Source organism: Drosophila hydei, unplaced genomic scaffold (assembly GCF_003285905.1).
Source record: "Drosophila hydei strain 15085-1641.00,03,60 unplaced genomic scaffold, DhydRS2 tig00000149-arrow-pilon, whole genome shotgun sequence".
Classification (NCBI taxonomy): Eukaryota; Metazoa; Arthropoda; class Insecta; order Diptera; family Drosophilidae; genus Drosophila; species Drosophila hydei.
Genome location: NW_022045678.1, coordinates 1,936,580 through 1,952,154, shown reverse-complemented (window position 1 = coordinate 1,952,154; position 15,575 = coordinate 1,936,580). Strand labels below are relative to the sequence as shown.

The following is a 15,575-nucleotide window of genomic DNA, read 5'->3' as shown; positions in this document are numbered from 1 at the left end:
CAATCAACTGCATAAATGAAAAGCAAGAAACTTTACGATTCTTCTACAAAGTCTAATTTTTATAATAGAATAACAATTAGAAAATAATAATAATATAAACATTATAACAGTTCATCTACTATAGGTTTTATTGTGGTATTTTATTGATTTCTTGTATATATATGTTGAAAATGTAATATATAATTATGTATACATTTTTTCTTTTTGCCTTTATTTGCAATAATTATATATGCCTGATTGGTTATAATATATATATATATATAATTTCATATTAAATTCTTTTTATACAATTCATTTTGTCATTAATGTTTTTTTTTAAATATATTTTTTCCATTTTTAATTAATGTATTCCATCTATCAACATTTATAAATTACATCAATAATTTTTTTTTAATTTTCTCTTAAATTTGTTAGTTTCCACATATTATGTGTGTATTAATTACTCAAGCATTAAATTTTCATTCCAAATAAAAAACGTTTTCCATTCGGGCATTTTCACAAATTAAGCAAATTGATTTCGTTTTAATAAGCTAATTAATAACTCGTAAACACAACATAAAACGCTTTCATCTGCCATTTAAATAGCCAAAAAGAATATTTGTTAAATGGACAAAAAATATATAATTTATGCTTGAAGCGTTTAAAAATAGAATTTGACGAGCAGATTGAAAAAACGAGAGTCGTTAGACGTCGCTAGGTGTCGCTATATAAGCATTAAATTAAATTATAGGTGTCTGCTTTTATACTCATTCACGAAGTGAACGAGTATATTGGTTTTTCTTGCAGTCCGTCCGTCGGTTCGTATGACCGCAAACCATTTCGCTGCTATTGAATCTAGAGACTTGAATTTGGGAATATATACTCGTGTTGGGAACTAACGATGAAAAATTATAATAAATATATCAATTGTCAATGGCGTCGTGGCAAGTCATCTAAGACTGTATCACAGTTTTATAGTTAGAAATTCAAAAATTAACCCTATATATCTGCCAAAGTTTTGGAGTCGTCAATGAGTATTATGCAGTCGGTTGAGCTCGCCTGTTACTTGTTAGATTTTATAGCGTGTCGACAGTAAATATTTTTAAAAAGCTTTAGTATTAAAACATTTTGTAAAAACTTTTAAACTGATTTAGAAGTTCATAAAAACTGAACAAATTTTTGTTTACTGATGCTATTTATATATTCCCAGTGAGTCTTAACACTTTGGGCATCTTTATTAGTTAAAGTTAAGGTTTTTGCAAATAGCTATATGATAAAGGGACTTACAGGTAACTATTAAATCAAAACTATATGTAAAACAGTATATGAAGTTTGACCACTACTATTTTTATGAACAACTAAATTTAGTTAATTTTCCATATTTTGGAGCTAATTTTCCATAAGTTTGTAAAACAAAACATCAAAATTAATCAAAATATTTTAATCCCAATATTCGTTTTAAATTGTCTTTATTGTGTTTATCACTAAGTTTTTTGTCCAACATAAGAAAAAAGCCGTATACCAAGTACTTATTGTAGATAAAACGATAAAATCTTGACAAAGCATTTTTATGACATCTTTTGTGTTAAGAGTATATTAAGCACTACATTAAAAGAGTAAAAGCTAAATTTAAATTTGAGATATAATCGGAATAAAAATTTATTTAGTATGACAAGACTTTAAATATAATAAAAATTATGCATAATAACATGAAAGACTCCTGCTTAAATTTATGAGAATTACGTAGAAATGTTATAAGATATTAAAACAATTGTTATAAGATATCATGTTTTCATACCAACTTACATACATTCATATATATACATACAAAATTATTGTCTAGTGTAATATCGGGTATTTCCCCAAGTGATTGCAATAGTATATAGGTGTTTTTCTGTGCCAATATTACGCAAACAATTCGCATATCTGTTCAATGCATGCAAGGGTATTAACTTGTCCATTGCGCATTTATTTACACTTAGTAACAATTCGCTTGAATAACGAAATTTACGTTTAGTTTATTTTTTATCAAGTGCTTTTGACGTTTATCGTATATTTGCTTGGCAAACATTACCTCATTCAGATGCTAAGAAAGAGAGTCTTCTTCCTGAGATAAAGTCGAGCCGATAAGCTGTAGCAGTTTCTGCTGACGCCCAACAAATTTGATAAGGCGCACTGCAGTAGTTGTAGCCGTATGATAAGCTCGACATACATACATATTTACACATGTCGGTCAATAAAAACACAGAAACAAAAAATATCTGAACGGAAGTGCGTAGACTTTGCGGCTAGACAAAGTTGAGATGCTGATATCAAGAATAGCAATAATAATTTTAGTTAAATTAGGTTGTGCTTTATTTTTTAAATAGTCATTTTATTGATAAAAATAAGCTTACTAGAAATGAAAAGTAGATTTTTTATAGTTTTAAATCATAACTCAAGAACATTTCTTTTAAAATTAGTTGGAACACATTCCAAAAATTGTTTACCAATTAAATTTTTATAGTCTTCAGAACCATCTAAAATTGGATTGCAAATTTTCGTCATTGCTACAATTGCTGCATTGCATTTGCATATTATGCGAAAAAATAAATATCACTACCATCCATTCGTTTATATTGAGGTAATTTATGAACACTATTTGATAGTTAAGGGATCTGAAACTTATAATGAAAGGAACTGAATTTACATTTTTTAATTAAAATTTTTGAGTATCAGAGAAATTCAAAAATAAAAATAAAAACATAGACCATAAAAATTAAAAAATAAAATTATAAAAAAACTATAAAAAAATTTTAAGAAAAATTTAAGAAAGCTGCTTAAGAGTTTTAACCATTAAATTTAATAATGAATTAATGTTTAGAAAATTCTATTTAAAATTGATAAATTTAAATTTGTTTTATAACATGTTAGAATAGCATCTGAGCATCGATTCAGCCAAGTCCTGGCATCATCTTTGAGCAGGTTTTAGTCTAGCACTCATAGTTAACCACTTTCTGATTTAATAAATATTTGATTAGATATTGTGACTGTATTGTTGTTTAAGTTGTCTCTATTTGTTGATTAAGTTTTTTCTGTTTAAATTCAATTATGTGTTAAGCTAAATGCAAATATTGGAATCTTCGTTGTTAATTTAAAAGTCTAATAATACCTTTCTAAAATCATTACTAAACAAAATGTTGAAGAGGTGTCCATTATTGCTTAAAATCAAAGTAAACTGAAATATTAATTGTTCAGCTGCAGCGACGTCAGCGACTCATAATTAATTAAACACGTCAACCAATCAATGAGGCGAGGTAACATATTCCCCTGACCCATAGAGCAAAAGTTGTTTGGCTGCTTTTGAAGACAGTTTGGCTGATATAACTTGCTAGCCTGCATATGCTGTGTTCATATATACATAAATATAGAGTTTACACGTAATTTGTTTGGCAGCAAGCGTCATGGCAACAAAAACAACAACAACATATTCAAAGGGGGCACGTGCCTCGTCGTATGTCAGGGTTCAGCGGGTCAACATTTTTTTCTGGCTGTCTGTACATTTTAAATGCCGCATTAATTTCAATTTCAGTTTAGCATTTTTTCATTTTTTCATTTGTTGTTTCTTTTACATTTTTAACGAAGAATTTTTCTGAAGCGATCAAATGGGTCTTCGGTGGGTAAATACTTCGAAACAATTTTATTTAATTTATTATTATTAGAATTTGGTATTTGGTTTTGTAACTTTTTTAAATGACTCACAAAAGCAATACAATTTTTTTTAAATACAATATCTACAGACTAAAAGTTGTAAATATATATTCTTGTGCAACTCTCGTCTAATGAAGTCTTAAGTATTTTTTGAATAAGCTCGCTGCGTTCATGCCAAAACAAAAGCGAATGAAGCTATGTCTTGAGCTTCTCTGCGGATAGACAAATTAAAGATACGGTCAGCTCTAAGAACAAGCCGAAAAATATAGATTTTTGATCAATTTATCTGCTTTTGGAATGTGAACGAGAACTTTTTACTTTTCATTTTAAAATGTTGTTTTCAAAGTATTTACTAATAAGATAAGATTAGAAAACATAATTCCAGTTTGTCTATGTTTTACAGTTCTTCATTTGCAAAGCACCTTTGAGTCATTATTAATTGAGCCAATCGATTTTCTCTACTAATTACCTCAACCTTTTATTTTGTGCATAAACATTTTTCAACTACTCCAAAGTTTTGTGCTCGCCGTTTCCCTTGATAATGAACTTTAGGCGTAATTAATGCGCGCCATTACCAAAAAACTCAATCAAGCGATAGCAACCCAACTCACGTACTGGCGTCATAGGCCACATCGAACTAAACCCCATCGAAGGTAACTGACCTTGGCCTAAATTATTTGCAGTCCATATTTAAAAAGTGAGCACAATACAATTTACACTTGAATTAATCAGAAACTCGAACTCAAATGTAAGCCAAGTCCATTTCACAGACGACTCAAATCAGCTGTCAGCCAGCTTTAGTCCCGCCATCGCACCCTCTGAAGGGGCGGGCAGGGTCGACTGGTACCCCTATGACAACATGCTTGCCAGTTGGTGTTATTTTACACTTTTGTGGTTAACCGCAAATAAGCATTTTGTGCATTTTGTTTTTTGGTTTTTCTTTTCTCCCTCACTCTGTCGGTATTTCCATTTGCCCGACTCAAACTTGGCCATTTGTAAAAGCTGAACTCGGGTTCGTTTTTGGGGAAAAGTGACTGTCCTGCTTGCTTGGCCATCAATAGGATTTCTGTTTTTCTTTCAATTTTCCTTTTTTCCTCTCTTTAGGGCAAAACAAATTTTCACAGTTAGCTGCGTTTTCATGACATTCCCATGATTTTGTGCTTACGTCCCAATGCGCAGAAAGTGCGATGTTTTTTTATTTTATTTATGTTATATGAAAAGCGTTGCTATTGACAAAATTCCCTTAAAATATCAAATAACTGTAGAGTAAATATATCTATCTATGTATTATGTATAACTAAAGACAAACGAAGTGCTCAGCATAGGAATCTTTGAGCATTTTGCTGTCTAACTTGGGCTACGGGCTCCAAAGCATTTCGTCTTAGACTTTAAAAGAAATTAAAAATATTTAGCGCAGTAAGCAGTGATAATATCCACGTATCTTATGTTCTTTATAAGTCAGTTTTGCAGACATCAAAATTTGATGATATAGTCAAGTTTTTAAGATATTCTACGTTTAAAGTCTTGAAACTTCAAAACAAAAAGAAAAATTCAGTTCTGATATAAAAAAAACGAATTAATATAATATCTTTTATATTTAATTAATTCGAATTCATAGAATATTTAATATTTTAACAATTTTTATAATTGTGTTTTATTTAAAAACATTTTTTATTGTTAAAAAAATAATATATATATATAATATATATTTGTAATAAATTAATAAAATATTTAATATTAATTATAATTGATATATTTTATGTTAACTAAATTTAAATTGAGCTGATTGTGAACTAAATTTTATAGTTTTTTTATTTACTTTAATTTTAAATATTCTACGAATTTGCAATCGTAGTTTAGACTTGAAGAGTTTCAGGCAAATTAAAAAACTTATTGCTAATTGGCTTTTAAATTTGTGTAATTTGTTGTCAAGGACTATTCAGGAGGCCTTTGGCTTATGTTTATGCTGAGTAGTCAGTGAAATTCCTGGTAAAAGCAAGTGTCATAGCAACCGCAAGGCAGGCAGACAGCTAGGGAAAAAGATAAAATATATTTCCTTTGCGTTCGCCTAGCAATTAGGCACGCAACCATTTCATGGGAGGGACCGGTACAGGTGGCCCTCCAACAGGGCGTGTGATGTGCTGACACCTTGGTGAGTGGGCGTGGCCCGGGTGCATATCCATGTGTTGTGTTCGCTTGACAAGCACCCGAGGCAAAGATGTCCGAGGAGGAGAAGGAGGAAGTGGAACGAGGTGGTCTGTTTCTGTTTACGGTTGATTGAATTGAAGTGGGAAGCATGCGGCGTTAGTTAAACTAGAACTCGACTTGTGAAGTGTATTTAAGGGTGATTCATAAAGTATTTAGTGTACATATATTATTATGGGGTGGGTTGACCTAAGTAATGTGCTCGAAGTGATGTATGAAATTCATGGTTTTGTGTTCTTATATTTATTCCTATTAAAGACCAAATTTTATAAGCAATATTTAGCATATAACTAACTTGAATTTCTATTTAAATAATATTATTTATTATTTAAGACACTTTTTAATTTAACAAAATTGATTTCATAATTGAAAAATTCTTAAGCATTTCTATCCTTTTAAGTTTTTGCTAATAAAGTTTTATGTTCACTGGAAATATTTTACACACTTTTTAGCTTTTGTCGCCATGAATTGGCTAACCTGAGGAACAAGTTTGAAAGCAAGTTGAATTTTATAATAGCTATATCTAATATACACGTGTTCTTTTCTTGCTAAACAAATCCAAAGTCTTCAGATTTTGCATCAATCTTTCTATCACTCATCTTTAATGATGCCGTGTGTCTTCTTAAGTTTGATTATCCACGCTTCTTTTCGTTTGCTAAACTCAAATTAATATTTCTATAAATAATCGATTAGCGTTTTTAAATTCAACTTTGTCTTCTGTTTAAGGCTTTTGTTTATGCTTCTTTAATTCGCATATGTATTTTCGTTTATTTCTCTTTTGATTAATATCGAATATCAGACGTCTAGTTCAATAACCCAAGCTTCACTGAAATTTATTAAGAAATCACGCTGAATCTTTTCCTCGCTGACTAATTTTCAGGAATTTTTAAAGCGAATGCCACAATGTTCGCAAAGCTTCGTGATTTGTATCTCGACCCTCTGGGGCAACGAATTTTATTTTTATATTGTTATTGTCGCAGTGGCTACTGCAAAAGCGCAACCGCAGCAACCACAACAATAACTACAACAACAGCAACAGACAGAATAATATAATAAGCCCAACAATAAATCTGTTTTCATTACTCATTAGAGCAGCAGTCGCCGGGGTCTCATTTGGTTCCATTCATTGAGCCCTGCGCATTTAAATGGCAAAATGTTTGCAATTTGTGAATTTAAATATAATGTTGATTTTTCGCATGTTGTTGATTTTCTTTTTAGGTAGTTATATCTATTATTTATATTTCTGTGCTTCCAAAAAAACATATTTTGCAATTTGCAATGCAATTGAAATTTTTTTTGAATAGGTCGTTATTCAAATTGACGGGAATAGTGCAATCTGTGTGCGGCAATAAAACAATATAAAAAGTTAACTCAAAATGGCTTTAGTTCTTAATACGGAGTAGTTTGATTGATGACTGCACTGACTACTTAGGTAACATACATATATAGCAGCTTTTCACTTATCATCAGCCTCACTTTCTACTTCCTCTTTAAGGTTTATACAGCAATAAAAACCTTAGCTTATCTAACCTAAATGTTAAATGTTCAGCTGCTCGCATTGTTTACACTTTGGTTTCAAATGTTATTCTTAAAGCTGCCGTTGGTAAACCATAACATCCTTCAAACTGAGTCCAAATTGCAATATTCACGCAAAAATCAACGAACCATACAAATTGACTTCCGTTGTCTCGAGCGTGGTCGTGGAGCAGGAAGCGCGGGCAAGGCGAGACGAGGAAGCTCTCAGTTGCCCAGATTGCACTTGTTCTGCTTCAGTTGAGCTCAGTTCGGACTCAGTTGGTCCCGCCCACATGAGATTGAGGCTGTGCAGACCTTTTGCTAATTATGTTTATGGCCAAATTGTTGGTAAAGTTTTCCATGTCACGTAGTTTGTTGAAAAGTCATTACAGCATGCTATCGAAACGGAATGTGTGGACTAGACTCTTATTCTTGATTCTGGAAAACTTACCTAATAGTCTGAGCTTTAGTTTCTTGTCTTTCAAATTTGCTTTTTAATGTTAATTACAAGTGATTTCTAAGCTTAAATTGAGAGAACAAAAAATTTGACTGAAAATTGAATATGTAAAATTATATTAGATATAATTTTAGAAAATATTCATTGGATTAGTTTTCATACACTGAAAAAAAACTACTATCAACTATAGTGCAAAAATATTATTATTGAAGAGCGTCTTACCCTTTTTGTATATATTTGTGATACAAAATTATTAATCCGTTTTTGTGTCTGTCTCTTTGTCTGGCAGAGTGTCTATCTGTCAGTCCGTATGTCAGTCAGTAGCTGACTTTTAGTCTGTTAGCTAGTCTGTCAATCAGTCAGTCTGTTAGGCTCTCAGTCTGTCTATCAATTAGTCTATCAGTCTATTCAGTCATTGAGTCAGTCATTCAGTCGGTCGTATGCAAAGATAAAGAATATTTTATTTTAATTAATTAATGCCAGACCCCAATATAAAAGTACAGAAGGGACCTTAGAAACTTTAGGGTATCTCGTAGTCTTACTACTTTCAATTCTCTCAGTGTCAATTACACTTATTAATGTCAAGATATCTTTAAATAAAGTGACTTTTAAATACCCAATTAATGGCACCGACTTTCTTTATTTGTGTTAAAAATGCATTTAGAACGCTTCAATGTTTCCAGTCCATTGAGCAAATGCAATTAGTCGAGCGAGTGTTAAGGCTAATTTGAACAGCATTTTCGTGCTCGATTTACTGAATTGTTATTTTATATTCATGCAATTAGTTCAGTTCTCCGATTGCTAATTGAATTTGTTTCTTATCATTTGCAGACAACGTGCAGCTGCGCCCAACGCACAACATTTTGGATAAGGTGAGCTCAATTCCAGTGATGCGACGACATTTATTGTTAATTAATATTACAATTAATATTAAAAGTCATACGATAGCATATATTTTATTAGTTTTACTTGTCTTTTCTCATCTGCAATAGCTTAATAAAGGATTAAACCGCAACATCAACATTAGTTTTTTTTATAGGTTTGTAGATATGAAGCAAACAATGTTTTATATTTTAAATATTTTGTTTAATAAAACTAAATAATTTGTATATAAACTGCAAAACGTAGCTCATTTCAATTTGAGCCATGCTCATTAGACAAAGTTTGGTAACAGCTCGCATAACTTGAAATATAATATTTTAAACGGTTAACTAAGCTAAAATTATAATTTGTAAATTTTGTTTCGAGTTTAAAACTAAAACTAAAAGCAGTTCATGCATGTTGCAGAACAACAAATAATAAAGTATTTAAACAGTTTAGAAATAAACATGTAATTCTTGTTGTTGCCTTTAGACTTTTTGCTTTTATGAAACGCTTGGTTAATCTGAATAAAAAGCACGTGTATTTTACACACTAAAAGCTGCACTAATTGAGCTAAACCGCTGTTAGAATTAGCTTAGCTAAATGGAGCACACGTGCGTGGGCAACAAGCGACGCTAATCGCAGTGCGGTAATCAATTTATCTCGCTTGTTATCCTAGCTATATGCGTTTATCTAGCCATCAATCAGCGATAATTTGCTGCCACTTATTGGCACATTGATTAGCCGCAAGCTGTCATTGATTACCGAGTGAGCCTGATTCCAACAAAGCCATTAGCCAAGTGTGTTAGCATCCCAGGCAGAGCACTTAGTCGGGGCGCAAAAAACTGTAGTCTACTTTTAGGATTCGCGGGCACAATTAATCTTGTCGGCACTTTGGCACGAGCAAAGGCAGCAGCAACAACATCTGCGTGCTTTGTTGTAATTAATATGCAAATGAACGAGTCGAGGCAGACAAAGCCCAGCAACAGCGACAGCAACGGCAACAGCGAAGACGACGCGACGTCAAAACATTTGCACAAATCATTGGTTAAAGTGGTTCGAGAGTTAGGGAGAGTACTCCAAGTGTGGCTAATTGTTATGCAAACGGGCACACTCTAGAACAACTCCCAGACAGTTGTTGTTGTTGGTGTTGTTGCTGTAATTGCAGTGCTTAAACTGTTGTGAACCCTTGCACGCCGGTTAAAGTCCAGTCTAAAGTCCAATGTAAACTATTTTGAGTTTTGCTAGATAAATTTAATTATATATTGTTAACTGCTGTCAGACTGCTGCTGACACAGGCTGCACGTGCTAGTTGCTTAAATGTATTTGGCACTATGCCAAAAAAAATAAAATGGCATCGATGCAGGCAGAGCAAAGAGTCTGGGCAGATGAACAGCAGCGACAGCAGCAGCAGACGAGCCACTCAAACTTGACAGAGGCTGAGTGAATGCGGCCCTTGTGTGTGGCTAAGGCGCAAGGCCATATATATTCACACTTGATTGCCTTGGCCAAGTTTGATGCTCAGGCTGAGCATCCTTTTAAATGAATTTGCGCAAAATACATTATAAATTTTGAGCTGTATGCGCGTTTTTCAGTTAGTTGATTGCTTAAAAGCTTTCAAACACACATAAGTTTATCTATCTGTGTGTGCGTGTGTGTGTGTTTATTTATCGATAGCATTGGCTTTGTGGCTTTTGAAAATCGATAGTTTTTGCTTGTGTCTGCTACATGAATTGTGGCTGCAAATTGATATGCAATTTCATTGAACTGCTTGCAAATATCTTAAGCTGTGGTCTATGAAATATCTATCTCTATTACTCAGTTAGTCATTTGTAAGTTATATAAATGTTTATTTGAAATAAACTAAATCTATACGAAATAAACATTTTGGCAGCTTCTGCTCTGCGAATTACTTGAAATTTGTATAGTCTTTGTTCTTTAGTCAAAAAACCCAAAAGCAAATTTTTTTCCTTGGGAGGATTTTGTTATTCGTTTTGCGACTTTATTTATTTTGATTTATTATTATAATATCATTTATTTGCATAAATTTACTAAAATATTTCTTTTCTTTACTATATATTAATTTTCTATAATTTAGTCTTGATCAAAAATATAATATAAAATAAAATATATATATAGCCTTAGCTTTTAATACATAAATAAATTGTCCGAACTTTTAGGTAACTTTTTTTTGCATTATCTTGAATTGAATTATTTTTATAAATTATCTCACTTCTCTTTGCTCCCAAAAAAAAAGTCCAATAGTCAAATTTTTACCTAAGCTTCTTTTTTAAGCTAAATGGCAAAAAATATATACAAATATCTTTTAAGTAGATAAGTCCAAGTGAACTTCTGCATTGCCCGAATTTGCTAACATATTTGCGCAGATCTGTGCAGCGGTATGTCCGTTTGGCCACTTTTACAAAAACTCATTAAAACTTTAACAATGCCCCAAATTTGACAGTCGGTCATATGTGGGTGTGCGTCGGTTGGGTGCCTGGCGAGGATGCTCAGGCTGGCCATATGCTTCAGTTATGTATGCCGTCTGACAGCCGGAGCAGACAATGTGACAGCAAATTAAAAACGCGCTAAGCAACACTGAAAATTGTGAAAAGTGAAAAGCGAAAAGCGAATAGCGGCAAGAGAAAGAGAAAGAGAATAAGAAATAGACTCCAAAACTGTGCACAATGCGGAAATGGAAATGAAAATAAATGTTCATGTGTTAGTTACGAGTGCGCTGGCTTTTGTTTCCTGGGCGACGAAAAACGTTAAGAAAACTGCAGTTGTAGCCGAAGGAAAATGAAAACAAAAAGTAATAAAAACAAGCAACGGGTGGGTTTGACTAGGATATACTCTGTCAAATATTTTGTAGTGTTCTGGGTGTAACCAAGAGACACGAGAATACTATGAAAAGTGCGTTTTTCTTGATTCTTTTGTTATGGAAAAAGTAAAGTATGTTATAAAAATGTACATACCAAATTTGGTGTCTCAATTTGGTATCACCTGAAGAACATGACAAAATAGAGACAATCTCGTCTCTCTGATGTGCTGTTACGTAAATGCCCTTAAAACCAACATGCCCGCTTGTTCTATTCATTCTGCTTCGATTTAGGGTATAACAACAATGTCATAAAGTTTTCAACTATGCAACGCTGGAGCGTTTCCTATGCCAGTTGTTATTGCTGTTCTTGTTTTAATTTATGCCCATGAGAGACGCCAGTCGGCGACAAATACATCGCATACCCAAAGCCGACCCAACTTCTAGAGTGCGCATTGTAGGTGCAGAGAAAAGCTGCTTAAAAGGATTAGCATGCAGCAGGCGAAAAGTCCTTGACCAAAATTTGCACAGTCAGAGCGTTGGAAATGGGAACACGGCGCATTGTTCTTGCTACTCGAAGTAAATCGCGCTTTGCGACAAAAACAAAAATTACTTCAGATTTGCGTAACTAATGCGCCGTAAGTAAATGCTGTTCATAAAAACATAATTTGTTGTAATTACTGGCAGGTCTAAGGCTCAAATTAGCTTCTAAGAAAATTGAGAAATGTTTGAAAAATATAAGTATTTTAAAAAGGTATATAAATATATTATATATTATTTTATATTTTATGTATATTGTAAACAATATGCTTTATGTATTTAAATTAAAAATGTATAAAATTGTTTAATTTAATCTAAAATCATTTAATATAAAACCCACTCATAAGATCCTACTGAAGCTAACCTTTTGGCTTGACAGCTGTACCAAACCATTGATTTCTTTAATTAGGACTTTGTTTAATATTAATATAATATATATATATATTTATATATATACCATGCAAAATTGTATTCGCTTTCATTCATTACCATTTTTGAGACTTTCAGCCATGCAACTACACTATAAAGTTGAAAAGGATTAGCCAGTTTTATTTTCACAAGCAAAGCAGCTGCAAAACCTAATTAAAATGAAAAACTGAAATCGCCAATCGATTTCCAAACTAAGGTAAAGAGCTAATTTAACATAAAAGAAACGAAAGATCTTAGTATAAAGTGAAATGGCTGATTTAGTTAACATTTCAAATGCTACTTAATTAAAATGTAGATTCAGTTTCAGTTTCAGTTTTCTATTAGTATTTGCAGTATCTTAGCTTAGCCCAACTTAGCTGCGCATTATCCTTAGACAGAGCAAATTGCTTCTTGTTTTGTGTTTTGTTATTGTGGCTTACGAATTGGTCCTCTCTTAATCATTCCGTCGTTTTGCGTGTTTGACTGCCAAGCATTTTTTTTGAGCTGCTGTATTTGCTTCTTGGCCAAGTCATTTGCCAGCAGTTTTCGTGTTCATTTTCCTTGGGCCCGCCGCATTGTGTGCGTTTTTCCTTTTCCTTTTCTTTTCGCTTCTTTTGGGTTGCCCATTGTTATTCTTGTAGTTGTTTTGTTTGGATTTGTGTGGTTCTTTGGGATTCGTTTCACTTTTTCTCAACTGCTTTCAACTTTTTCGTAATTGAACAATTTTTTTTTCTTCTTTTTATCTGAGTTTTTCTTATTTTTTGGTGATTTTCAATCGTAATGATTGAAATTTAGGTTCTTTTCTCTCGCCATTCGTAGGGCAAAAGAAAGACTTAATGGAGCCCAACAAGTTCTATGTAAGAAAAACTTTACTTCATTGATCAAATTTAAGTTGTTCTGGAGGGCAAAAAGTGTATATGCTCTTTTGAAAGCTTGCGTGATAAGAATAGAAAACTGTTTAGGCATGGGTATACAAAAGTCCAAAAATTGGGAGTAAGAGGATAAAATAAAAAATTATATTTGAACGAAATACCTTTAAGAATATTTTACATAAATTATTTATAACAATTAAAAAATAAAAAATATTTAAAATGTTAAAAGTTGCACGAAAAAAGTTGATATAAAACATTCTTGAAGAATAAAAGATAAATAGTGTTGAAGTAAAAATTTTTTAATTGAAAATATTAAAAATAATATAAAAAACAATTTCAGTGCTTTGAAAATGTAAATAAAAATTGTTTGTTTTAATTGCAATAAATTGAAAAACTTGGCACATAGCCACATAGATTTATAGCTACTTAACTTAACTTGCAGTATAAACAAAATTTTGTCAGGCGTTTCACAACACTTAACACATCATGATCCGCACAACGAGCTCCATTATCATATGTGTAAACACACGGTGCTTCAAACTTTACCTGAGCCACATGTTCTTGGGGATGTGTGTGTGCGTGAGAGAGGGTGGGCGGTGTCTATTTGCTTGTAGCTGTCTGACAGGTAGGGCAAAATATTTACGACATTTCAACCGTAAATCAGAGCACGTTGTTCACTTCACATCCACTGAGACACAAGGAGAGCGAGCTGCACATAATATCATTAAAAACAAATTGAGCACATTAATAAATATGAATTATGATTGTTAATAAAAAATGATGGCCATAACAGCGGCAATGGCCAAAAGCGATACGAAGAGTCCGCAAAGAGCATGAGGAATGAGAACAAGAAATCGAAAATGTAAACTCTGGAGGCCCACTTGACACTTCCAGCAGCAGTGGCAGCAGCAGCAGCAGCACTGCATTTGAGTGTGGCGGGCAGGACTGTGCCACGCCCTTGCACAGTTGTTGAAGGCAAACAGAAAATATGGAAACATTTTTGCGGCCACTTGCCACAAACTTCCCCAACGTTCTGTTGCATAACTTTTGGCGCTTAAAAATGCGGCAGACATCATAAATCAATTTATGGCTTTAGCATGCAGACAGCAGGCAGCTAGGGAACGAGACGAGCAAAGAGAAATGTATAAAGAGAGGAAACGGGAGAGGGGGAAGGGAGAGAGAAGGAGAGTGACGGAGCAATAGTCAGTACCTTTTAATATGCTTCTGAGGCTTATGGCCACCACTCCCATTGGAGTCACTAGATTCTGTTGTTCTCGATGTTGCAGATATTATGTTTGCGAGTATTTTTGTTGCATTAGCAATTGAAGACTTTATGCAGTTGTAAACAAGGTGAGCATTGAGTAGAGCGCTCTCACTGAGTGCTATTCAAAAGGCATTACATGCCGATTATCAGCATGAGAAGTGCTCTAAGCCTGTGCTCTTGCGGTTGGTTAACTGAGTTGGCTTTTTGCTGAAGCTGAATTAGCGAAGTTTGAGGGATTGCAGTGGTCTTAGAGAAGAGTTAGTTTCTTTGTATACAATTACCCGATTTAGGAATATGAGATATAAGCAATTCTGGTAATTTGATGTACTTTAAAAATAAAGTAACAGTTTCTATAAGCTATCATATAATTAAAAAATAGCATTTATTTAAAGCAGAAAATAAGATGTGTGGAGTGATATGAAAGATAGTGATATCTTGGCTTACAACTTTTAATAAAAAATAATAACTGCACTAAAAGTCGCTTTATACCATGCCATAACATACCTACAGACAATGAAAATGTTGAATCTATAATAAACCACAAATTTCTACTTAATAAAATATTGTTTTTAAAAAGTAAATAATAATTTGTACATTTTTTTACCTATATTTATTGATTTATTTATGTAGATATAATTTTTTAGAATATTATTTCTTTGTGAATTGTAATATTCGTTTCAAATTGTTTTTAAACTATTGTGCTTATCATTAAATATTGTTGTCAAACAGTTATTCTATACAAGCTTTATTCTATACTTAAAACTGATCATTAAGTAGGAATTAAACAATCTGTTTAAATATTGAAATAATAGGCAGAAGACAGAAAAGAATATGATGTGTTTTCTGTCAACAACAAAAATTTTTAATTTTTATTGAATCGCAAAACAGAGAGAAAAGTCAGAATATTAAAGTAAATACTTAGTCCATTAACTATACCTACAACCATAACACTCGCATCTAACGACT

The 15,575-nt window shown here is 32.6% G+C and overlaps 1 protein-coding gene across 4 annotated transcripts in view; it reads left to right on the top strand.

The window, feature by feature from the left end:
• Nucleotides 1-15,575, top strand: part of LOC111602239 (beta-1,4-glucuronyltransferase 1) — a 75,873-nt gene that overhangs the window by 2,239 nt on the left and 58,059 nt on the right. For all 4 annotated transcript variants that reach the window (XM_023319228.2, XM_023319227.2, XM_023319226.2 and 1 more), the window contains exon 2: nucleotides 8,678-8,718. The gene's annotated coding sequence lies outside the window, so the exon portion shown is untranslated. The remainder of the gene's footprint in view (nucleotides 1-8,677; nucleotides 8,719-15,575) is intronic.